The sequence below is a fragment of the Phyllostomus discolor genome, chromosome 11 (genome assembly GCF_004126475.2).
Source record: "Phyllostomus discolor isolate MPI-MPIP mPhyDis1 chromosome 11, mPhyDis1.pri.v3, whole genome shotgun sequence".
NCBI classification, from domain to species: domain Eukaryota; kingdom Metazoa; phylum Chordata; class Mammalia; order Chiroptera; family Phyllostomidae; genus Phyllostomus; species Phyllostomus discolor.
The window spans coordinates 12657472-12683537 of NC_040913.2; the positions used below are offsets into that span (position 1 = coordinate 12657472).

A 26066-nucleotide genomic window follows, 5' to 3' on the forward strand; every position below is an offset into this window, starting at 1 on the left:
AGCCAACACACTGTTTCAAAGGATGCTTAAGTTCAAGCACATCTTTTCCTAGCTTGTAGAATAAGTCTCAATCATTTTTTTTTTTCCTTTTCCTATCTGGGGTGTCATATCTGAGAATGATTCTCATTTAATCAGTTTGGCAACGACACTATTGAGGAACGCAGATGGACTTGGTACATGGAGACAATGCCCTCTACAAAAACTGGCTCCATATGTGAAGCTTCTTTGGCTTCAGTGTCTCTGGCGGGCCCAGCACCTGAGCTGACATCTGAAACCCCAATAAGAGAGGAATTTTCCCACACCTCTAGGAATCATGGGTAAAATCTGATAAATAGACTGTCTCAGGCTTGTTTTCTCGTGTCAGGATTAATGTGCTCATCACAGACACTTTTAAAAGTCCAATCTATGATTCCATGTGGACATGGCCAAATAGAAACTTATTATATGGCCTTAGTTTGCTCAATAACATATGTTAAAAATAGCATATATATTCTTAAATTAATTAAACAGTGAGGCCATTTAGACTGAGGTGGTTTTAATGCCTTACTTGGTAGTCTACCTTAGCAAACTAAAACCTAAACCTGTAAATGCCTCAAGGTTAAGATCAAAACCTAAGGACAAAAAAATCACAAAAAGCCAACTAGGCTATTCCAAAAAAGGCAAGTGCTTCAACTATAACCCATCATGCAATTTCCTTGCTTTACTTCCATCTCTTCTCTATAAAACCTTCTCCCTTGGCTCCTGTGGGTAGAGTACTCCCAAACATTTCTAATTTGGCACTGCTTGACTTAAATAGATTTTTGCTCAAATAAACTCAAATGTTTTAATATACTTTGGTGTATCTTTTAACAATAATGGTTAATACTTTTGCTGTACTTATGGAAATAAATAGGCCAAAACTAATGAGGACAGCACTTTTGTGACTATCGATACTCTTTGGAGATTAGATATGATCACACAGGTTTCGATGTGAAAATAATTAGCAGAGCTGGAAAGTAGGCTAAAGCAACTGCTGTCTTCCCTTCAATACTCTATACTGGGTTCGTACTTTGCATTGATTTCCTATATACTGAGCTATCTTATAGCCTTGTAGAACAGAAGTTAACAAGTAGATGTTTATCTGTTACAGATTCAGTGATTTCTGTCCAGTGAGAGAGAACACTCCAAAGGTCATTAATTGCTCTGTTATTAAACCAGCTTTGCATCTAATCTCACATTATTTCCTAAACCTCCATTACTAAATGATCTATAAGTAGGTAACTCCTTAAATGCACTTAAAACTGGTTTTAATATCTTTCTTAATTAGATAATGAAATCTCTGACTCATAAAAATTATAGATTAATATCTTATATAATAATTGAAAACAGTCAACAGAGTGTTGGGAAAATATGATAAAACATTTGCTTCTGAATATAAAAATGTACTGTAGGCAATATTGTTCTGGCATAAAGATAAATAGCTCAATAATAGAAATATGCTATCCAAAGTATGTGAAGTTTTTATCAATAAAGTTTTTTATAATTTAATATAGACAGATTATTTTAGTAAGGATGAAGGGACAATTTGTTTATTGCATATTATACATGAATAAACAAAATATAAAATATTTAATTAAAAACATAATTAATATAAACCATTAATCATATTCAGAAATTTCGGCATTTAGTCTCATATAAATAATTAAAGGTAAATATTAAATTGAATGGAAATACAAGACGCATTTGAAAGACATTTTATTTTATGAGATTAACCTAAATTCAAACAATTGAAGATAAATAATCTATGTAGAAAATAAAGTTAAATGGAAGAAAAATAGTCACGAAAATACTTATTCATTTTTTTAAAGATTTAGGCTTTTACTTAGCTAAATGAGCAAAAGTAAAACAAAAAACATTGTTGGGTTTTTAAAAACCTAATTTCTTTTCAGATCGCAAGCAAAGGAGCCAATCCACGCACTGTGGTCTCAACTACATCTTGGAGGGGGGAGGGGAAATGTAGCGCACATCTCCTGCAGCGCACTTCAGAAATCTACAGAGTTTTTTAAAACTCGTTCATTCTCTTTGACCGAAAACGTTATATTTAGACATTTACTTCCAGAATTTCATTAGAAATGCCCATCAAGATTAAATATTAAAATACTTCCTCTAGCATTCTTGTAATTAAAAATCCATATAAAAACTATTGATTAAACAAATTATGTCAATTTACTAAAATTCATAAGAATAATCTTACAAAATGTTTTATTATGCAGAAATAGACAAACATTGCATAAATTACAAAAATAACAGAGATTCTCAGTATGTGGAGCATAATATTTATTTGTAAATATTTCTTCGTAGTATCTGTCAGTATATTCTGTATCATCCCAACCGTGAGCCTTATGAGAACAGCAGTTTTCATGGACATGGAGGTGGATAGATGAGAGATAGTTTTTATGTATATGACTGTAGATTGCTACATATGCACACACAAAGGTAAAAATGTAAAGGCTGAAGACCATTACTTTGAAAACTGTTTTGTAGTTTCTTAAAAAAATAATTCTACCTTTAGGTACTTACCTACAACACAGGAAGGTCCATGTCCACAGAAAGACTCATTCACCGATGTTGCTAACACTATGCCTAATAGCAAAATTCTGGAGATAACTCCATAGCCAATCTGCAGGCAAATTGATAGACAAATTGCAGCATACCTCCATCATGGAAAACTGCTCAGCAATGAAGAGGACTGGTTATTGACACATGCTACAGTGAAATTCATAGACTCGATAAGACTGAATGAACATCATCAGCAGTGTCTTTGATCTATTTCATTTACAGATTTTTCTACACCCACTGGAATCTAACCAAAAGCTGTGGGTGGATTAAGAGTCTAACACAAAGCTGTGGGTGAATTAGTGACTTTTCAGCGATCAATAATGCCTATAATATATCAAATTTTCCAATAGGTTAAAAACTGCTGAGATCATTGGTTGAGAAATTGTAAGAAAACCAACTTGGAAGACAAATCTGTACTTGATTATTCTATATTTAGGGAACTGAAAAATATATTTTTCCAAATTAAAAAAATAAAAGAGCAGTATTATGGCATTTTAATGCACACAATGATATCCAGGTGCTCATGTGAGTCACTTATACTGCCCCTTTGGAGTCACCGTGACCGGATGCCACAGAAGAAGCCACACAGTTGGTTACTAACTGAAAGTATATTTTCTTTGAGGTGCAAACCACAAATTTACAATTATCTAATGACAAAGAAAAACAAAAAAAATTCAAAATAACAATCAAGCCTATTACATGTCATTTACTTTAATGTAACAAAACATTATTCACAATACAAAATGAGTTTTAATAACATTAATCCCAATTTGAATATATGTGTTTTTGATATGATGTGATTGCAAGGTATATTATTAAAATATTTTTATGTCTTCAATTTCTTTTTTTCCCGCATTTGTTGACTTATGTTAATAAATAGGAATTCAATGTTAAGTATCCATTTTTTCTTGTAAATATAGAAAGCCAGTAAAAGTTATGATTATGACACTCATGTTAATTAATTTAATACTTGAAGAAGAATGTTGGAAAACAGTTAAAAGAAAAATCTTATGCACATCTTCAATTATGTTAAAAGTAAAAAAATATATAATACAAAATCAATATTTCCAGGAAAATAATGTACAAACTTCAGCTAAAAGACAAGTCTCAAGGTATTAGAAGATATTATTATTCAGATAATTGTGTTTCAGAATGAAGTATATGAACATTAGAAAAATAATTGGTATTCAACAGCTGTGCCTACTTTATGGTTTGAAAAATAGAATTTTATACTTCAATGTACTTACATTTAAAAATTGAATTAAACTGAGGTTTACAATCCAAGACCTCTAGGGATATCATTGTGTAGCAGAAATTACTTCTGAAAGCTAACAGCCATTTCACCCCACGTTCTTAACATAATGTTAACGTGGCTGCAATGTTTGCTTCATGAATGTAATTGAATCCTGGCCAAGTATAAGCAAAAGGCCTCATCAGAAAGTTGCCAGAGGTCTTGATCAATTGTTCCCAACTTTCAAGTCAGATATATAGAAATCAATCTCTCCTTCCCTGCCTCTCCTTTTCTCTTTCCCTCCCTCTTCCTTTAAAAGGAAATTAGTTAGCCTCCTTTTTTCATTGGCAGCCATCCTGTAACCAAGAGATTAAAGAACCTCAGCACTGCTCCAAAATTGTTGAAAGCATTCTGAGACTCAGAAACACCTGTGCACTTTGATTGTATCATTAAACTGTTGGATCAACCTGAATAGCACTTCCCTTCTGTACTTTATGATAAGTGAGAATCTATTTCTTCAGTGTTGGAGCCACTTTGATTTCACTATTACTTTGTGAGAGGAACATTTCCTGACTGATAAGAGTTTGAGACCAGAAATAAATGGTATAGCAATGAATATAGAATAGAATGAGCTTGTCAAAACAAAAATTGTGCCATAAAAAGTTAAACAGGCAAGGCAGATGTTATTCAAGGCTATTTTGATAGGGAATTAAGACCAGAATTCAGTCTGAGTTCAATTCTGCTGAAATAAAGAGCCAGGGAGTTTTAAGAGCTGAGATTGGGAAATTATAGACTCTGCGTGTGTTAAGTGCCTTTGCTTAAAGAGAAAGACACCTTTTTTATATCTCATAAGAGGAGATATAAAACTTGGTTTTAAAACTTGGAAAAAGACTCCCACCAAAATTAGGTGTGTGTGCTACCACAGAAATTGGGAGATAGGGGTAGTATCTTATTTGATGATTACATTTTAAAGTGATGGTTTCTAGTCCTTGAGAATCACTTCACTGGGTTGGGAAATTGGCAAGAAACGTGTTAAAATATTTACATCTCAAACAGGCAATGAGAAGTTTTACAATTACAACTTTTCTAAAGTAAATACTCTAAGAGAAAGGAGAGGTAATAGACTTAGAGTCAGAAAGAACCATGACTAAAGTCTAACCAAATGATATGGACTATAAATGTACACCAACAATGAAAAAGAAATCCTAAAGAAAACTTCATATAGTTTTGTGTTATAGTTTGTGTCCCTCAAGACTTGGGCTGAAACCTAATCCCCAAAGCATTGGCATTAGGAGGTGGGGTCTTTGAGAGGTGATTAGCAGCCCTCATAAATGGAAATAGTGCCTTATAAAACAGCCCACAGAGAGCTCCCCTGCCCCTTTCTGCCAGATGAAGTTACAACAAAATGATGGACATCTGTGAACCAGGATGTGGGCCCTCGCCAGGCACTGGAATTAACAGCATCTAGATCTTAGACTTCCCCACCTCCTCTTTCCCAGCCTGTGAGAAATACATTTCTGCTGCTTATAAGCAACCCCATCCATGTGATTTTTGTTATAGGAACCAGAATGGACTAAGGCTGCAGGGAACATCATGATCATCTTGTTTGAAATGAATGGAGGAGGTAGTGAAGAAGATAGTGAGGACCTCACCTACCCAAGCTAAGAAATGCTTATCTCAAGGTCTTCAGAGCCTATTGTCTTATATTTTGCCTAACATTATGTATAATAATTAAATAATAAGCAAATAAAGAATGGAAGTCTAATTTTACTTTTATCTATATGAAAAACATTTGTCTAAACACCATTTAGTTCATTATGTTCCCCTAATTTTGCAAAGCCACCATTCTCATATATTAAGTAATCAAATATTATTTAATTTGCTCTGATTCTTTTGTCTTTTTCTCTTCTTGCTAAATGTTGCCTATTAATTGCACTATTTTTATAATTCTTGACAACTGGCCATCCATCTTGCTCTTCTTAAATTTTGTTTTGACAAAATTTATGTATTATGCATTTGCAATAGTATTATTTGTTTATATTTTTCTTGGTTTAGCATGTTCTAGATAGAATATGAAGATAATATTAAAATCAATCTCAAGTCCAACTAAGAGTAACGTTCTTAACTTCCATGAGAATTTTTTTCTTTTCCCAAAATAATTAGCCAAATCCATCAAAACTATTCTTTTCTTTGCAAGATCATTTCCTTTCCTAGTTAATTATTTCAATAAAGTTGTAACCCTTTTAAACTCATTTCAATAAAGCTGCATCCTTGGACTTGAGAGGTACCTGAGATTTTACTCCCCAGATTACACAGTCATGAGACCTTTTCCCTTCCATCCCTACATGAATTTAGCTAAAGCCCATTATTTTTCACACATAAGCAAAGCCTTTTCCAAAGCCTTTTCCTAACCTTCCTTTCTTCTTTCCTTCCTTCCTTCTTCCTTTCTTCCCTCCCTTCCTTTCTTCCGTCTTTCTCTCTCTTTCTCATTTAACCTCTGAAAGTTGTTGGTTTCTTCTGAGCTTAGCCATGCATTAAAGAGAATGTTTTAAAACACATTTTATCGATGTTTTGATATTATATATTGTAGGACTGTCAGGATATCTAGTTTACCATGTTATTAGAATCAAAGAAAATCAAGACACATCTGTAGGTATTTCATCTCTCAGAAGAACAGAAAAGAACTGAGCAAAACAGAAACACTGTGCCCAATCAGTTAAAAGTATATATTTGACACACATCTAATTATTCAAAGGTCAATAAAATCCTATGTAATTTCATAACCAGAGGGAAAGGTGAAAAGCTAGTGCGGATTTTTCCTAATGTTTGAAGAATTTTAACAATGGCCTCTTTCCAACAGGATAATAACTCAACTTTTAAATTTTCCCCTCCTGAGCATTTATCACAAAATGCAATACTCTTGTTATGAAGCCACCTAAATTTAAAAAGAAAGACAGTATTTGTTATTTTTGGAGTATTTGTGACTAGGTGTCAATACACAAATCCCCAGATCAGTTACAGCAAGTACAACACCAGTTGGATGGCTGAAGTTAATGCTCAATAACAAAAAAGTTTCTTCATATTGCAGTAATTTAAAAAATTACATTCATGACTGACCATCAAGATAAAACCGACAACTATAATAAAAAGCTAATATAAGAGATGTATTGAGAATGCCACTCTATACCTCTATCTGTAAGCATAATTAAATTTTTTAAAAAATTGAATTGTAACCTTTCTCTAGCCTTTCCTAAAGCAGAACACCATACATGACCCTGGCATTGTCCCTAAATCATAGCATATTTTTATGTTGGTTCAAAGCTAACCAAGTACATTTACTTTAATGATCTCATTTGATTTGCTTCTCTGATCATGCTTGTTTCGTAAAGGAGGCATTATTATCATTTGAACTTAAGAAATGTGATTAAATACTCAGAGCCTCTGATTTCTACACTGAGGATGAGCATAAGAGGTCTTGGCGTCACCGTCTGCCTTATGTTACAAAACAACAGACTGCCCGAGAGTGCCGCGTTTCCAGGCACATTGGCAGGGGTATGTCTAGTAAGGAGACTGTAAGAGAGTGACCCCAATAACAGGAATGCATGTTCTTTTAGTAAAACTAAGCAACTAATCAATGTAGTACATGAATTGTTACACTATCAGTTTGGATTTAGTAAGCAAATCCTGGGTGAGAAATCATGTTGAAAGACAGAATATTTTCTGTTACGATCGGGGTTAAATGTAACAACTAATACAACTGCATTTTTGAAGTACTATTGCTTTTGTTATGAATTTTATCAAACGTTTTTCACTAAGTATAGTGGACACTGTGGCTATTTTAGATATAAGGAACAATACTTTCCAGTTTTCTTTTATTGCTTATTTTTTTCTTCCAATCTTGCTTGCTCTTATTTGTTTTTACTTAAAAACACCAAACTACCTGCAACAACAAGGAAAAGAACTAAAACTAAAATATAATGACATTCAAATGGTGGTTTTAAATTATGTGAAAAATTTCAGATGATTGAAAAAATTGTAAAGGGAAGTGTGTATAGACTTTTGTTTTTATCTAAAATCATTAAAAGTGTCTACAAAGGGAAGGAAGTACCAATGACAATATAATTAAAAAGGAAATGTCTGTATTTTAAACAGTACTAACAAACTCTTTGTTTCCTAGCTTTTTCTTATTTACATATATTTTTCTACTCTGCTCCAAGGAAAGAAAAATGTTTTCCCTTACCAAAGCCCTGTCCTATTAAAGGGCCTAAACAGAAGTTTATATAAGGTGAATGCAATGATATCATGGTCCCTATGTCTCACACATTATTGTATGCTGAGCTATAGATTATAGCCATTCAAAATTAAATTTATGTATTAAAGAGGTCAGTCCCAAATGATAAATCAACCATAGAAGACAATATAAATTCTTTATTTTGTAATGTCTAATCAGAATACAAAATCTGTCAGGAAAAAGTCCAACTATTGCTAATATAATGAGAATGGTTTGTGCCACATTGATGTCACCTGGCAGCCAAGGAGAGTGGACTGGAAAGCACATGTTGAATAATGACATCTTCACTGTACTAGTCAGTGAGGGTGGTAGACACCACTGAGTGAGCATGTGCACTATGTGGCCATCATGTTCAAAATGACTGAGCAAATAGAGCAATGAATCTGCATCAAATTTTGCAGTAAACTTGAACATTCCTCCACGGAAACTATTCAGATGATTCAGAAGGCTTTTGGGGATGAAGCAATGAGTACAGTGCAAATAAAAGTGTGGCACAAATGCTTCAAAGACCATTGAGAATCTCTTGAAAGTGATCCAGGTTCTGGGAGGCCTGCAAGAAGCAGAACACCTGAGAATGTGGAACGTGTATGGGCTCCACTCAACATAGATCGGTGACTGACAGGGCGAGAACTAAAAGCCCATCTGCGGATTCCAAAACTACTGTGCCTGAGATTTTGATGCAGGATCTTGGCATGAAAGATTTGGTGGTAAAATTCACTCCATGGTTTCTTTTCCCAGAGCAGAAGGAACATTGTGCCACAGTTGCTAATGACCTGATTCAAAATGCTACCAATGAACCAGATTTCCTCAAGAAAGTCATAATTTTGAAGGAGCTGAGGTGTCATCGTCCCATGAATAATATTTCTTGTACCCTGTATCTTCTTCAGTAAATATCTCTTTCATAGTACGTAGCTGGATTCTTTCTGGACAGATCCTGATGCCCACCCCCAACCCCAGAGATTACACAGGTTACACAACTGCCTCTTTTTAAAAAAATAATTATTTTAATTGTTGTTCAAGTACAATTTTCCATCTTTTACTCCCATCCCAGCCCACCCACCCATCCCTCCCCTCCTCCCTCCCATTTCCACCCGCCTGTAGTTGTTGTCCATGTGTCCTTTGTACTTGTTCCTGTAAACCCTTCCCATTTTCTCCTGAAATTCCTTCCCCTTTCCCCTCTGAACACTATCAGCCTGTCCTCTATTTCAGTGTCTTTGGTTATATTTTGCTTGTTTTTTTTTTTGTTTTGTTGATTAGGTTCATGTTAAAGGTGAGATCATATGGTATTTGTCTTTCACTGCCTGGCTTATTTCGCTTAGCATAATGCTTTCCAGTTGCATCCATGCTGTCGTAAAGGGTAGGAGCTCCTTCTTTCTTTTTGCTGCATAGAATTCCATTGTGTGCAACTGTCTCTTAATATTTTCCTGTGAAAATCTCTTTGAGGCACCTCACGAGTGCTCAAAGGTAAACCAGGTTAGCTAGCCCACAAAGGCTCCAGCAGTTTCTCTTGACTATTTCTGTTGTACTCTGCCAAGAAGGAGGACAGCTGGCCTCACTCATGGGGGCCCCACTGCTCTTACATGGTACTGCACCTCCAGTTAGGACCACTGCTCCCTACTAACACCTATCAGATACTGTCTTGGGCACCACGTGGCTACAGGAAAGAGAAGCCATTTTAACTGTTTTAAGCAGAGAAATATTATTAACAAGGGATCAGGCACTCAACATTATTATAAGGACTGGATGAGTAGATTTCAGGCAAAACCTATCCAGGAAGGCAGGAATCAGAAAACGGTCATTGGAATTCCTGACTTCAATTGCATATTGAATAAAGGTCAGTATGATCCATGGACCAGATCGACACTTTCTGTGCAAACTCAAAAGACATTCAACATCAACAAAGCTGGTTACTGTATACTAGGAGGCTGTTACAAAGTCCCCCATTTTCTTCATACCTTGCACAGAGCAGTGAGCAAAAAGGACATAAGGGCAGCAAGATGATCTCTGCCTGTCAGGCCTATGGCAGTGTCTGTCGTTGGTAAAACCTGGCTCACCTCTGAACCTCCAGACATCTCCTGGCCTCTGGGGACTGTAATCTAGCACAGCAGGCTAAAAAGGTAGAGCACAGCAGGAAGTCTGTGGGTGCTGAGTGCCACTCACCATGCCCTCCAAATTACCCTACCCTATCTCCACATGCCAGTTAGACTCCCGGTGTTGCCTACAAGGAAGCTGTGCTGTCAGGGATTTCTGAATCGGAGAAGTTATACTGTATATAACTTCCAAAAGAGGGAAAGACATCTCTCCTCCATCTTGGCCTTAATACTGTCCCACAAGAACACCAAAGCAGTACTACTTGTGATCATATGCATTAAAAGATTTTTTTCATGAAGCGGTTCTATTAAATTTCACCCCCTTACTCTACAATATAGATATGAGTCTAAGAAGAGATGGATATGGAGTTCAGAGAAAGCTCAGTGACAAACTCCATACTGCACTCTGAATTTGCCCTCAACAATGCAGGTTTTGTCAGTAAGTAATAATCACAACCTTAACTCCTTGTTATTGTGATTTCTCATCCTCCATAGCAATCCATTTTAAAGGGTTTTGCAGATCGTGTTTCCTGAAATGACACAACAATAATTCTCATTCCACATGCCTGTTTGGCAAAGTTAACATGACATTCACCAACCAACATCTACTCCATCTTCTTTTGAATCTGAAGCACCCCTGTGACTATTATGACCAATAGAACCAAAAGGAATTGGTCCTCTGGACCTTTCAGGACCATGTGCTAGGGACTCATGGTAGCGCCCACCTTCGTGCCCTGGAGACAGCATGCCAACATGTAAGAAATTGTGAAACCACCATACTGTGAGGAAGCCCAAGCTAGGCACATGGAGGCTGTGTGGAGAGATACCTAACCAGCCCTGAACTATTCTCGTCATTTCATCCGAGTCAATGACTCATGAATAAAGAGTCCATTTTGGACATTTCAGCCTCCTGTGTCAGTGCCAGCGCAGCATTGACCCACATGCAATAGAAAAGAGCCATCTGTCCCTAGTGACCAGCACCCAGGGCTGTGGTAATTACCTGACTTTAAGCGTTTGACTGCCAAGACACCCATTTCAAAATACATCCATCTTGACCGATCGTGTTGCCAGCTAATGGCACACCCCACCAGCAAAACCACCGCATAAGGCATTAAACTGCCTGTGGGGATGAGCCTATTCTATGGCGTGACCACTGCCTGGCCCACTAGCTGGACCCAGACCATAACAGAGATTGTTGACTGGTTCCGCCCCTCAGAGGCTGACTGTAACTGATGTGCATTCTGACATAAGCCAGTAAACTTTCCCCGCCTTCTGATATGAACTGGTTCCTAGAACAGGTTTTTATCCCAACCTGGTCAAGCACATAAAGTTATTTCTACAGCTGATAGCATTCATTGCATTTGCACCTGTGCCTATTTTCCATGTTTACCCCATGTAATTCTGTGGCTCCTGTCAAGCAGCCACAGAGAACATCCACTTTGTCTTGTATCCACCCGAGGTGAGCCTCCGGTGCGTTTCCCTTGATGAACTCGGTTAGTCTCCCGACTGTTGTGTCCTGCCTCTTTCTTGGCTTTTTCCCTGCCCTCCACTTAAGACGGCAGATTTCCAGTGTCAGGAATGTTCCCTAGGTCTGCAGGTATGAACACACTGACCTACCAAGAAGGTCCCCACTTTCAGAACACCCTGGAAAACCTAGATAACTGGCAGGGCGAGGGACCCTACTTCTCTTTGCTTATGCCCCAACTCCCACTTTTATGCTTGAAATTAGTCAATAAAGAGTGGACCTGCAAAACCCTTGGTACTCCAGCCTGGGACCTTCATAAAGGCAGAGCCCCAGTTGTGTTTTCTCTTAGAGTCTCTCTCTCTCTCTCTTCCCTCATGCTCACAGTGTGGGCCTCAAGAATGTCCTGTTCCCTCCAGGATGTGGAGTACTAAACTTCATTCCTCAAGTTTTCCTGATGGTTTCTGCGGATGTGTGCCTTGCAGTCATAAAAACAGCAAGGCCCAAAGCAGCCACAACTTGGTCCCCAGTAGGAAAAATGTCTGAGAGGACTTGCTGTAAGTAACACTGGCCTGGACCCTGATGACATCATGATCAATAGGCTGGGACCAAGACCGCACCCGAATTTAAGAAATGGTAGTCATGATAAATAGGTATTGTTGTTCTGTTAGGTAGCAGGTAGGAATGAGCAGCCAGAGGGGACAGAAAGCAGGGCTCCGCCCATTGTAATCTAACAATGAACTTAAAACAGGAGGCTAGGAACAAGAGGGAGACAGGTCCCCCAAAGTAACTCAGCAGTCCTGAGCCTGGTCAGATACAATTGCCAGGTGCTCTGAACATCATGAGAAAAAGATGGTACATGAGGAGGGGAGCCCATTAAGTTCTACATGTAGCGTTTCCAATATCTGGGGTGGGGGAGGGGGAATGCCTTCATAACTCTATATCAATCCCTAAGTCTGGGGAGGAGGGGAGGATGGGGAACCTAGAAGCTTGTTGTAAGCAGAAAACCCCTAAAACCGCCAAGTTTGGGCCACTCGTACTAGCTAGATGCCTGCTTGCAGCTTCGTGCTCAAGTGTATTTTATAAGTACAGTGCAATCTCATTCCCACTATCTGTGTTGCCTTTCCCTTGAATTCTCCTCTTTGGAGCAAGACAGGCATCGATGAAGGGGAGCCCTGACCTTGGGTCTCCCCAGTAATAATTGTAAGTCCTCAAACCCACCAACCCACCAAAAAAAGAAAAAGAAAGACAATCTCAACAATGTTTTTGGTACAATTAAATAAGGTTTTATCATTGTAATGTAACATAAAATTCATACTGATATTTTAAGAGCAGGACTATATTTCAGGCATTTCATACCATTAAATTAAAATGTATTTCTAAAACACACCTTTTTGAATTAAAATATTTTAAACATGCATTTTTAATGTTCTAAAATATTACTAGAACTCTGATATTTCTTATCTGAACACTTTATTGCTCAAATTCTTCATATTATGAGGACATTGTCAAATTATATAATTTGGGATAAAATTTGGTTTGCAAACTTTATTAGTGCCATTGCATAAAGTTAAGAGAATAATCTATATTTCATTTCAACTGTATTTTTAGATTTAAAAAATAGCCATTTACAAGTCACCTCCAGTTGCCCCCAAAATAGAAGAGGGTAAAGTGTCAGATCAAAATCAGTTATCCTTGCAAGTTGCCATCCTGAGAAAAATGAAAAACGTGGTCATATATTTAAAGTATATTTAAAGTAATTTACAACTCTGTTTCTGGCAAGCCAATCCATTAAGTTCTGTAGAAGTCTAATACATTCTAGGAGCATTTTGTGTGTGTGTGTGTGTATTAAAAATGAGAAATTCTACTTGGGCTTAAATATTTTAAAGTCAATGGTGAAAAATCAGTCAATGGTGAATAAATTTAACTTCAGTCCCTCACTACTGCGGGGTCTACTGAATCAAAGAAGATGGCTAGGTCAGTGTGATAATTTTGGCTCCCTTGAGGCTGACACCAAAGCTTGAGCTTTTTCTTTTCTTAGGATCATTTACTACGAAAGCCCGCCTGAGCACCGACTGACTTGGGCTGGCGGTGAATTTCTGCATCCTGACGCGACAGGAAAGAATCTCTCTCTTTGGATCTATTCTCTTCTGGCACGTCTGAAAAATCCAGTGTTAGCCTGAGGAATAAAGTTGCCAAACATTAAATTCCCAAAAGAAAGAAGCTGCTCCTGGGGGAAGTCTGTAACATTTAATTGGAGCAGATTTGACAAGACTCACTTCCTCTCATTACAGGCTAATGCTGGCGTAGTGTTCCGAGGGCGCTTTGAAAAACACATTAGTGCTCCAGGCCACCCCTTGCCCCTCCCTGTAGATAAGGCTGACTAGCTGGGAATAATCTTTGAAGGATTGGGCTGACAGCTTCAGATAAAAGGGCTTCTAATTTATAGGGCAGAGCTGGGAGGGAATGAACTGCTTAGGAGGCCACGGAAAGGAAGCAAAGTTGAGGGAAATGAGCCAGGCGTGCGGCAGAGAAATTCTCCATTACACTTTTTTTTTTTTTTTAAATTCTGGGCTTATTAAAAGTTTGCCTAACTCTAGCTAGCGGAATCTAAAATAAACACATTATTAATAGAGCATTTAGAAAGCAACAATAATGAATGCGTGTGAAAATGAACCATTATATCACACATTCTGGGCAAATCAAGAAAGCAGCTAATGACGGCTGCGATGTAATTATTGTCTTCCCGTTATCACGAATCTTTGCTACAATGCTGTTGGGCAAGTGCTCTGTACTCTGCATTCGAAGATGAACCCATTTTTAGTAGGCCTTTCATAATGGCTTTTCAGAGAATGTGGGAATTCTGGGATTTTATCTAAAAGATTACTTTTAATTTCCCATCCTACTTAAACTCTGCAGTTTTAAAAAGGTGCACACCATGGGGAAAGAACCCTGGTCCCAAAGAGAAAGTCTATTTATGTTTTGAATCCTTTTTTAAATTTTTTATTTTATTGATTATGCTATTACTGATTATGCTATTACATTTTTTCCCTCCCCCTTTCTCCCCTTCTGCCCTGTGGAGGATGGAAAGATAAATACAACTGAAGTAAGAAATTTAAGTGAGGGAAAACATATGTCAAATGTTAAATTGAAACAGAATAATCATGGCCCTTATAATAATATAAGTGATAAATTATTGAGAACAGAGAAGCATGCTGTAGATGGAGTTTCACAGATTTGAAGTTGTTGAGGGTTCAATGTACTTTTTACCCTTTCAGCACTGCAGTGTTTACCATTAGAGACTTTATTCACCTCTGCGCCTGATAGAGTGTCTCGTAAAAGCGAAAATGTATGCTTCCAAAGACTATACTTTCATTAAACAGCATTTAAGGGAATTAAACAGTAGTGGCTTGATGACTTGTTTTCCTCCAAAGAGACTTTAATAAAGAAATTCATTCACACTTCTTTACATTTGTTTTCTTAAAGGATACGCTTACCTTGCCGAAGGGAATTCTAAGCAGTACTTTAAAAGCATCTCATTATTGACACTAAACTTCAGACCAGTTGGTAAGCTTTCTGTTTTAATAGATAGTTTTACATCATTAATTGAAAGTAGCTTTATATCCTTACCCCGTATGTGGTGACAAATAGGACAAGTGTTTAATGTTAATATTTTTATCACATTAATTTTCAGTGGTACGCTGAAAGAGGTTTAATACCCAACACTCAAAGAAATTTTAAAAATTAGAATAATAAAGTTCTATTTTTTATCACTGTCTTTTTAAAAATGTTGGTGGGTATTTGTTCCCATTTTTTAAATACCCCATGGTATTTTTTTTTTTTTATTGACTTTTTAAAAAAGAAGCAGTCTAAGTTACTAGTAACATTGAGGGGAAGGAGCAGAGGTTCCCCATACACTCCCTGACATTTACCGATTTCTATCGTGTAAACACTTCCCCGGTGGCCTTTTTAAGCTTCAACTTGTCGTCACCAGATGATGTAGTTCGGAAATGGATGAGCACAGTCTGCCTATGCTGACCTGATCTGAGCTGGCTTCCGCACAAGGCCAGGTCTTTAAGCATGGACTTCTGAAGCAATAAAAGTAATTCTGTGCTGCTCCTATTATTGGAATTTTTAGGGTTATTCTTTTATAATATTTGAGGTAATAAGCTTTTAAGGGACGATAAGAGATAAAGATGACATATCAATTAACCAGATTAAACAATGAAGTTATCATATCAAATAATGTTATCATTTTTAGGTGGGGTTTTTTTGTACTTATTTCTCTGCATTTTATCCCTACTTATTGTCTGTTGCTATTTATTTAGTGTGTATAGAAACTGCATGTATCTTGTCTTGATAACTGTGTTACCGAGAGATCTGATCAGATCACTGTGGAGGAGTCCTGAGAGTCAGTAGGAGGAGGAGAAGGTTGCTCATGGCAAGGGTATACTGTCTAGGACAAGATTGGCCGAGAAGCTGAATGCTGCCTGAGGGCATGGAATTATGAGCCAGAGGATTTAAAATAAAAGGAGGGAGGAGGCTGGTTCTCTGGCTCTCTCCGTCCCAGATGGCTGGATGATGGTGCTGCAGCTGCCTGTGTTTCCCAAAGGATGGTATTTTGGATGCAAGAAGAAACTCAGGGCACCGCCTAGGATCGGGCTGGCCTGGCAGAGGGTGTCAGGCTTATTCTTCTTTGGGTGTTCTAGATGGGACAAGCTCTGAGGCAAAAGCCTGCCATTCTTCCAAAATTGTGTAGCGTTTGTATCTTATGTTGTTTTATTTGTAAACTAATCCTATAGAAATAAGATAATTAACAAGGAGGGGGGTGGGGAATGAAAGGAGAACTCAGGTGTTAAAAATTTTAGACATAATTGATAGGCTTAAGTGATTAAAGCTGTAACTAAACAGTTAAAGAGTTTAGCCTTAATTGATAGGCTTGAGTGACTGATGCATTTGGAAAGCTGTTATTCCAAAATTGTGTAGCTTTTGAATAAAGACTCCTTTCCTTTATCACCAAACCTTTGCCTATGGAATTTTGCCTAGACGGTGGCAGCAGGGCCCCACTTGCTGTTCAGTAACAATTTGAGAAAGTATCTTGAGGCCATTGAACATTCACTATTATGTCAAAAATACCAGAGAGGCGCCATTATTTAGTACTTAAAAAATTCTGAACATGAGAATCTCAGTAAGGGGCAATGATACTATATTTGGTGGGATTTAAAAAAATGTAATAGTAAAAAATACATGGAAAATCAACATGTTAGCTGACCTATACAATGGATACTATGCAGCAGAAAATAGAAGTCCTACCTTTTGTATCAGCATTGGTGGAACTGGAGATCATTACACTAAGTGAAATAAGGCAGTCAGCAAAAGACAAATGCCATATGACCTCCCTTTTAATTGCAATCTAACAAACAAAATAAGCTAAAGAGAAAAATATAGGGACATGAAACGTGAACAGACTGGTAGCTGGAGAAGGGGAGGAGAAGGGGGCATGGTGGAGGGAAGGGAAAGGAACTAGTCAAAGAACGTGTATGAATGACTCGTGCACATGGGCAAGGGAAAGGGGATTGCCTGTGGGTGAGGGGGGTGGGCTGAGTGGAGGGGGGCAAAGGGCAAAAAGAAGTTGGGACAATCATAGTAGAATAAATAATTTTAAAAATTTTAAGAAAGTCTCCAAAAAGAAAGCAAGTCCACAGAAAAAGTTAAATCCAGTTCTCATGAAAGACAAAATGAGGACCTACAAAATTACCAGAATTCACTAAATAGTCTTTTCATATCTTAGAGGGTTTATTAGAATTTTAGGTACATATCTCTGAAGAATGTTCAGGGCATTCAGGAAAAGAGGTCTGCTCACATAAATAAGGAATTATGTGTTCCTTCCCAAAGGTATAAACATAAAAAAAAAAAAGAAATGAAGTAGGATGGTTAAAATCATCATGGTAAAGGTCTTTTGTTATGGGCATTATAACAGATGGATACATATGAGGTCTGTCCAAGAAAAGCCCAGCCATTTTTAATATAACAAGAATGGTTTGTATGACATCGATGTAACCTGGCAGCCAAGGAGAGTTGCCTGGAATGTGCATGCGTGAAAAGTGAAGACTTCACTGTACTAGTCAGTGGGGGGTGTAGACGACGTTGAGCATGTGTGCTGTGTGGCTGTCACATTCAAAATACTCAGCAAATAGAGCAGGGAATGTACCTCAAATTTTGCATTAAGCATGAACATTGCTCCATAGAAACGGTTTGGATGATTCCGTAGACCACAGCAATAGGCAACTGTTGACTGGCAGCCTCATCACAACACACCTGCTCAAACATCATGTCTCATGCAGAGTGTTTTGGTAAAACCTCTGCCCCTTGCAGCCCAGATTTCTCAAACTGGGAAATCTGCAACTTCTGGCTTTTCCCAAAACTCAATTCACCTTTGAAAGGGGAGAGATTTCAGACAATCGAAGAGATTCGGGAAAATATGATGGGGCAGCTGATGGATTTTGGGAGAACTGTGTGAGGTCCCAAGGTGCCTACTTTGAAGGGGACTGAGGCCTCATTGTCCTATGTACAATGTTTCTTGTATCTTGTGTTTTCTTCAATAAATGCCTCTATTTTTCCTTTAGTATGGCTGGATACTTTCTGGACCAACCTCATAGATTGAGAGATGATAAGACAGATACAGATAGCTGTGTAAAAGTGGTACAACTAGGATCAGATTAGTATTAATTTATTACAAAGGAATGACCTAGGAAAATGAGTAGAAATAATAGGAAGCACAGACTAATGTACTGTAACAGCAGGAACTTCCTACTCACTTTTTCCCAATCTCCACAGACGAATACAATGTGTTGGATATGTTTAAAGAGCTAACAATGAAACCTATATAGCTGTTTCTTAAGCTGTATTATATAAAATGGATTCTTAAGTTATGTAGGAATTTGAACTATACAATCTTTAAAGCCTTTTTTAAATCCAAAAAGGGTGTTATTTGCAACATATTCCTACATAAATAAAAACAGTGGCCATTTTATTTAACACATAGAAAGAATAGATAAATGTCTATTCAAGACATTAATATTATTTGATGGTAATGAAAAGCAAACAAGAATCTCAATTAAGTTAAAGAAATTTTCAAATTTTAAAAGTCAGTAATATAATACCAAGAGCAAACCACATGTAAACTCTGAACCTTAGATGATTACAATATGTCAATGTAGGTTCATTCGTTGTAACAAAGCACCACTCTGGCAGGGAATGTTGATAACAGAGAGGTTCTGCATGCTTGGGGCCATGGGGCATACGGGAGATCTGTGTACCTTCTCAACTTCGCTGTGATTGTGAAACTGCTCTAAAAAATTAAGTGTTAACAAAGGCAATGCCTGAAAGTATGAAAAAATATTTTTCAGCAATATATAAGTAAAGCCAACAAGCAGTGCTATATTAATTTTCATATAAATTAAACAAAATCTCCACACTATCTTGGAATTTTTAGCTGCAATAATTTTCAGAAAGTTTTATTCAAAGAACAGTTGAACTGAATCAAAAGGCTGAAATTACTAATTTCTTTTGTTTTGCTCCAGAATGCCAGTAATCATTTAATAAGTATACTTGTTAATTTAGAAAACTTATGTTTTATGTCTTTTCAGCTGAATATATTTGTGGGCATATTTCAGGTTTTAAAATTAATTTTGGTTTCCAGTTAATTAATGTGAGAGCCAAAGATGTTGCATTTCCTTTTTTTCTAACCTTTGAAATGTCCATTCTCCTTGAAGGCCTCATCTTCAGTATTAATCATTGTGCTATCAAGAAAATCAGGTTATAGAATAAAGCCTGGCTTGTTTCACATTTTATTGAAATGCGGCAATTACGTTGGCCTTTACATTCTATAAGTATTTGAATGTCACTAGATGGGCAGACAATTGAAACTCATGAAATATTTATAGTGTTGGCTTCAAGACAGAAAGTTGAACCTCTGTAAGGATCCTTCAGAGCAGGGGCCTGTTTAAGCCAAAACTGGCCAAGGCCATCAATCATAAAAGCCATTTCATAGAGTCGTATGATATAAAAGGGATTCTTGTTATTATTCTTGAATCATATAACTATTTCTTAAAGTTCTATTCAGACAATTTAAGTATGGCATATGGCCATTTTCCATGCTTCAGTGGAGGAAGTGAGTAATTAAAAAAAAGACTTCAAAATAAATCTAGATATCAAGTCAACTTTATGTTATGTGACAGATGTTTACAGAAGGAATAGGACTTCCAATATGAATTGATCTAATTAAACTATAATATTTTTTGGTGTTCTCTTCCTCATTAAAAAAAAAAAAAAGACTTCCACTTTGAATTAAGTATTTGACTAGCCTTCCCAAAAGTGAGGGTAACGTAAGGGGGGGTTAAAATATGCTGAATTATGTGTTAGATTTGTCAATCTTGCTGGAGTGACAGAGGGAAAAAGAAAAGAAACACATTTTCCTGTAAATAAATATTTCTCTCTTAAATTTGTAGTTTTATTTTCATGATTAGAAACAATTATGAAAGACCACAATGTCCCTGTTGGATTTTTATAAATCTAAATTATAGTGTGATTTAATTTTAATAATATTTGATGTCTTGTTTGGCCTCACTGGGTAATTCTTCTGGATATTGGCATTTTTAATTCATGGTTATTTGTATTAAAATTTTCACATATGGAGCTAGAAATATGCCATGAGCAAAAGTCAATGAGAGGAAAATAATTGTATTGAGTAAAAGATTATTGAATTCAGTTTCTCTTTTAAAAAAAAGAAAAAAATGAAACCACATGACCCATAAAGCTGAAAGTATTTACTGAAATAATATGTTGACCCTGATTTGGAGGGAAGTTTTAAGAAAAGCCTGTGGACAACGGTGCCTCTTGAGCAATTCTATCAACTTGGTGGATGAACCTGAACTGACCTGTCTGTCCCACCTACCAACCAGCAGTAGCCACTCAGCTGGCATGGGGTCTGTCGCATTCAGATCCACACGCTACTGTACGGGTGAAACTGTGGATTCTTAACTGGGGAATATTTAAATATTCTAGAGATTGGGTTTTATAGAAACTTCCCGATGATCTCTGATTGGATTAGGCGGAACGTTTCACTGAGTTATAAAAAGTAAATTCATTATCCTGAGGTGTTGGCTCTAGGGGGACCAACTCACTCTTCTACCTCTTCTCCTCTAAATAGACACACTCAATGTGTGAAGCTCCATAGATATTAGCCAAATTGTAACAAACCTACACTTTCCTGGATGGTTCATCCAGTTAGCATTAATACAGAGAGGCAGAACACTGTGAGTTTTATGGCCTAATTAAACGGATTTTCTTTTTTCTTTATTTTTTTTTTAAATTACTGTTTGTTTGCTTTTTAAAAGATTTTATTTATTTATTTTTAGAGAGGGAAGGGAGGGAGAAAGAGAGAGAGAGAGAAACATCAATGTGCAGTTGCTGGGGGCCGTGGCCTGCAATCCAGGCATGTGCCCTGACTGGGAATGGAACCTGCAATGCTTTGGTTCACAGCCCATGCTCAATCCACGGAGCTATGCCAGCCAGGGGGATTTTCTTTTTAACTTGAAATTGTACCTAATACAACCTACGGGTGTGCTGGGAGGTGAAGATCTGAAAGGGATCGGAGGAAAATCTCAGTCATCACAGCGATAACAGGACCGGACAGCTGCTGGAAGGAAACATGAAGGCTTTTGTGAAAGTCAGTTTGTGGGTTCTCTGTTGCTGCTCCCTCAGTGATGGTGAGTTCGCTGCAAAACACCTGGCAGAGGCCTGAGTCTCGACCAGTCTTGGTCACCAAGACCAGCAGTGAGGAAGGAGAACGTGCTGTGTTCAACTGAAAGTCGAGTAAGTAGCACGTGCGTGCGGGAGCTGGCAGGCCACTCTACCTGCTCCTCGCAGGCTCTGACCAACGACAGTCAGCAGCCCTTCGACTGCTGCTTTCTTGGCGTATTTCTCTCGTAACAAAACCTGAACAGGAATCAAAGGCTGAAGAGAATGCTGGGACACAGAGTTCAAGTGCACTTAAATTAACAGTCTTAAATCTTGGCACTGACTATTTTTGAAAGCAATACAATCTAAAAAAATATTTAATTACATGTATTGTGTATATATGTGTGTGTAATAAACAATTAATCAAATAAAGATTTCAGGTCAATTTAGGTAGCTCTTCCAATAGTAATACAAGTTTTATAACATATCAATGGAAAGCATATTATATATATATAATCTCTATAATTCATATTAGATGTTTACTTGAATGTCTTAACTGATCACAAAATGTACAAGACAGTGCAGTATATAATTCTAAAAATCTGAGTGTATGTTTCAAATGTTTTGGAAACAATAAATTTAGAAGCGATACAATCAGTTTTAAAGAAGGGATAAAATATAATCAATGCCCAGTAACAATAAAGATATTTCTATGCCATAGTAAAATTTTCTCATTTTTCTAGGTCCTTATTAAAAAGTTTGTTTCTCCTCTCCTCAGTGGAGTTGTTTTCCCATGTAAATCAATCAATAAATAAATCAAATATTTGTGTTTTAGATTATTATCCCTTAATATGAAAATAAAGATAATTGAAATCAAGAGAGAAAACTTTACACACTGTGGCTTATACTCATATGTCCACCAAAACCATGAAGATGAAAACAGGAGAAATATTCTGATATGTAAGGGCAGATGTTAGTTAACAGAGCAGCTGCTTAAGCATTTGATTGAAGGAATACAGGGAGGGCAAAAGAGTCCTGTTCCTAATATAATTTCTCACTGTAATGGTGATTGGTATTCACAATTAGCCATTCTTTTCTTATTAAGCCAAGTACTGTGTGCCCTACAGAAATTTAAATATATCCAGAAGAAGAATTGAACAGTACCCGTGGTATTAAATATATTATTTATATCTTCCATTAGTTCATTTACACATGCATTAAATATGCAAATGTGGCTTGGATAGTCTGTGTGAAGGAGACCTAGTAGAAAGGAAGGAGCAGGAAAAAAGAAATAAAGATAAATTAGTAAATATTTTTTATTTTTTACACCATGGTTTATTCACAGTGTACATCTAATCTAGCAAGCATATCCATTTGAAATAAATCAGTATGTTACAAAACTATGACCAAGACACCTTTCTAGAAAGCATCTAATTTTTTCTTGGAATCTTTATGTGAGGAGTCTGGCTAGAAAGTCACTGCATAAAGAACTCAGAGTTCTTCTAAATAGCTTTCACATCCTCTTCTTTCAAACGTTTCTTCAAACCAGAATTAATGTGTGGCTACTTCAAATGCCAGAATTATGCGATAACTCTGCAATGTAGATTTTATTTCTGTCTTACAAATACTTGTTAAGTAAATTTACTCAAGGGCTCTCATTGAACAGATTATTTGTGGATTTCAATTTTCTCTAACTGGATGTTATTCATTGATCTTTACCATTTTTTTCCCTATGTCACAATGTTGATTAAAGGGAATTGTGATTTGAGATGCAGCATTGCTATTTTCTGTTTCAAAGAAACAAAATATCATTGCTATTTATTTTCTAAAAGGACTGAAAAGTGGGGGATGACAAGGCACCTGCCCAACGTGCTATTCAGCAGCTGTGCATAAACATCATGTTTAAAGCCTTTAATTGTAATAAATTGCAATGCTATTTTGAAAGGAATTTTCATTGAAGTTTATCCTCTCAAGCACTGCTGCCGCTTTGTCAAACAAGTTTATGGGATATTCTAAGTCCTTCGTTGTCATTTCAACACTCTTCACAACTTCTTCACTAGGAGTAGATTCTGTCTCGAGAAACCAGTTTTTTTGCTGAACCATAAGAAGCAACTCCTTATCCATTAAAGTTTTATTATGAGATTGCAGTTATTTACTCAAATCTTCAGGATCTATTTCTAATTTGAATTATCTTGCTATTTCCACCACGTCTCCATTAGTTTTTTTTTTTGTTTTTTTTTTTTTTTTCTGTTGAAGGCTTAGGCCCCCAAAATCATCCACAAGTGTTGGAATCAAGTCTTTCAAACTGATCTCAATGTTGGTATTTTGACATCTTCTCACGAATCATGGATGTTTTTAATGACATCTAGAATGGTGAACCCTTTCCAGAAGGTTTTCCATTCACCTTGCCTAGATTTATCAAAGGAATTGCTGTCTATGGCAGCCATAGCCTTACAAAATGTATTTTCTTTTTTTTTTTTTTTCCCATAAGAAGCCAGGAGAGTGTGAATGCAGCCCCCCGCTACCACAAGTTATGCAAGCAAGTTTCCCACATTTGGGGAACTCTCAGGGGTCAGCATATCTGGAGTGCAATGGATAAGCCCTGGGAAAACCACCTTTGTGATCATGGCATCTCCCTTGTCAGGTAGGTATACAAACTGTATTTCCTGAATAATAAGACTTGAAAGTTGAAATTATTCCTGGATACACAAGCTATAGGCTAGGTGTTGTTTTAGCAAGCATGAAAATGCATTAATCTCATTGTACCTCTCCGTCAGGGCACAACAAAATGAGAGTGGCTATGCTGGTCAAATGGAAGCAGCGTAAATTTTCATCAAATGATGGATATACAAACAAAAAATGGGATATTATCCAGCTATAAAATGGAATAAAGTGCTGGTACATGCCACAACATCAGTAAATATTTACAATATCATGCTATGTGAAAGAAACCAGACAAAAAGACCACATAATGTATGAGGATTCCATTTTGATGAAAAGTCAGACTCGGGACATTTATACAGGGAGAATGCAGATGAGTGACTGGCAGGGGCTGAGTGAGGGGGCCGATGGTCAGTGACTACAGGTAGGTATGGCACAAGGTTTCTCTGGAATTTTCTCTGGAATTGGTTTAAATCAGATAACGGTGATGCATTTAAGACTTTGTGAGTACACTAAAAGTTAATGAATGGTACACTACAAAGTGGCTAAGTGGTGACTTTTTGGCATGTAAATTTCATATCAATAAAGTTATCTCACATCTATTAACATTTCATTCTACTGCTATTGCCAGTTAAAAGCTCACATTCTTAACATATCCTGCAAAGTTACTCTAATACCTCCATATTATCTACCTGCTACAGCTTCCTTATAAAACAATATCCTCATCTAGTCCGTGGCTACATTTTTGCTTAGAAAATTATGTCCATACTTCCCTATTGACATTCAAATCCCTCTAGCTATTGTCTGCTCCATAATTACCCAAGGTTGTATCCAAAACACAGAAACAAATTCAATCATACTAATCTCCTCCCAGCTTACCTTCAGTGATTTCATTCCTACATCCCTGTAGTGTACTGTCATTATGGCTAAGAAAGACTTCTATCCTCTTATCTGCTTATAGAAACCTGAAGTCTACAAAACATTTAATTACTTCCATATACTGTGGAAAAAAACAATTAAACACATTATTTTCTTGGTTTTCTTAAATGAAATAACACATATTTTGTCTACTAATAATTTTCTGTAGTACATTAATAACTCAAGTACATGGAAAACACATTTGGAGGGAGAGCTACTGTAAATGTGTAACTGGACTAACTATTAAGTGAGAAAAACCCTTCAACAGCAAGAGAATACATGCGTACAGAGAGTTTAACCCTGAAATGGAAACTGCCCTAATACCACCAACCAGTGCCCCAAAGCCCAGAATTTTAGGAACTAATTTTACTGGTTCCACACAGAGATTAAAAAGATAGGCTAAGAACCTGATTAATAATAAATGCTTAATTACACATGCTTTTCAAAGAGCCAGGGCAGAAACAAAAAATGATGCTTTCTCTGTGTAAACTAGTCGTAATAAACTAGGAGAAGGAGGGTAGAGAACCAGAGGAAGGGCAGGGGATCAGAAGCAGAAGAAGGAAGGAGCAGGGGAAGAGAAGGAGAAGCAGCTACTGAGTGCCTCTTGGTGTGAAGAGTAGCTTTTTAAGCCTTTACATCTGAAAGAGTATGTTTTAGAAAAGGTTAAGCTATAAAAGAAGGCTAGACACAAAAAATTAATTGTTCTGAAATTTTAAACAAGTGTATTTCTATTAATAGTAATTTCATGTTAGTCATGTGCTTAGGAAATGAGACTTGAAAAAGGAGATTTTCTTTTACTGGGTTATGGACAGTGACTAATACCTGAATACATCTAACAAAAGAAGAGAGGCAATGATTCAAAAGAAAAAAAAAATGGACTGACTCTCAAAGCCAGGTTGGATTCCAGGAAATTATGGAAACAAACCCTCTGAAAGCTTCTGATACATAATTCATAATAGTAATGAGAAGAAAAATATTTAAAAACAGCTATGTTACAGTACAAAAGGGGGGGTCAACGGCAGCTGAGGCAATATACTATTACCCGAAAGGAACCCCCCAGGTTCATTATGTCTG

The 26066-nt window shown here is 36.8% G+C and overlaps 1 non-coding gene across 1 annotated transcript; it reads right to left on the bottom strand.

The window, feature by feature from the left end:
* Positions 1-23908: 23908 nt before the first annotated feature.
* LOC114509031 lies at positions 23909-24065 on the bottom strand. The gene has a single exon (XR_003685598.1). It is a non-coding gene; the product is annotated as a U1 spliceosomal RNA (small nuclear RNA).
* Positions 24066-26066: the final 2001 nt, after the last annotated feature.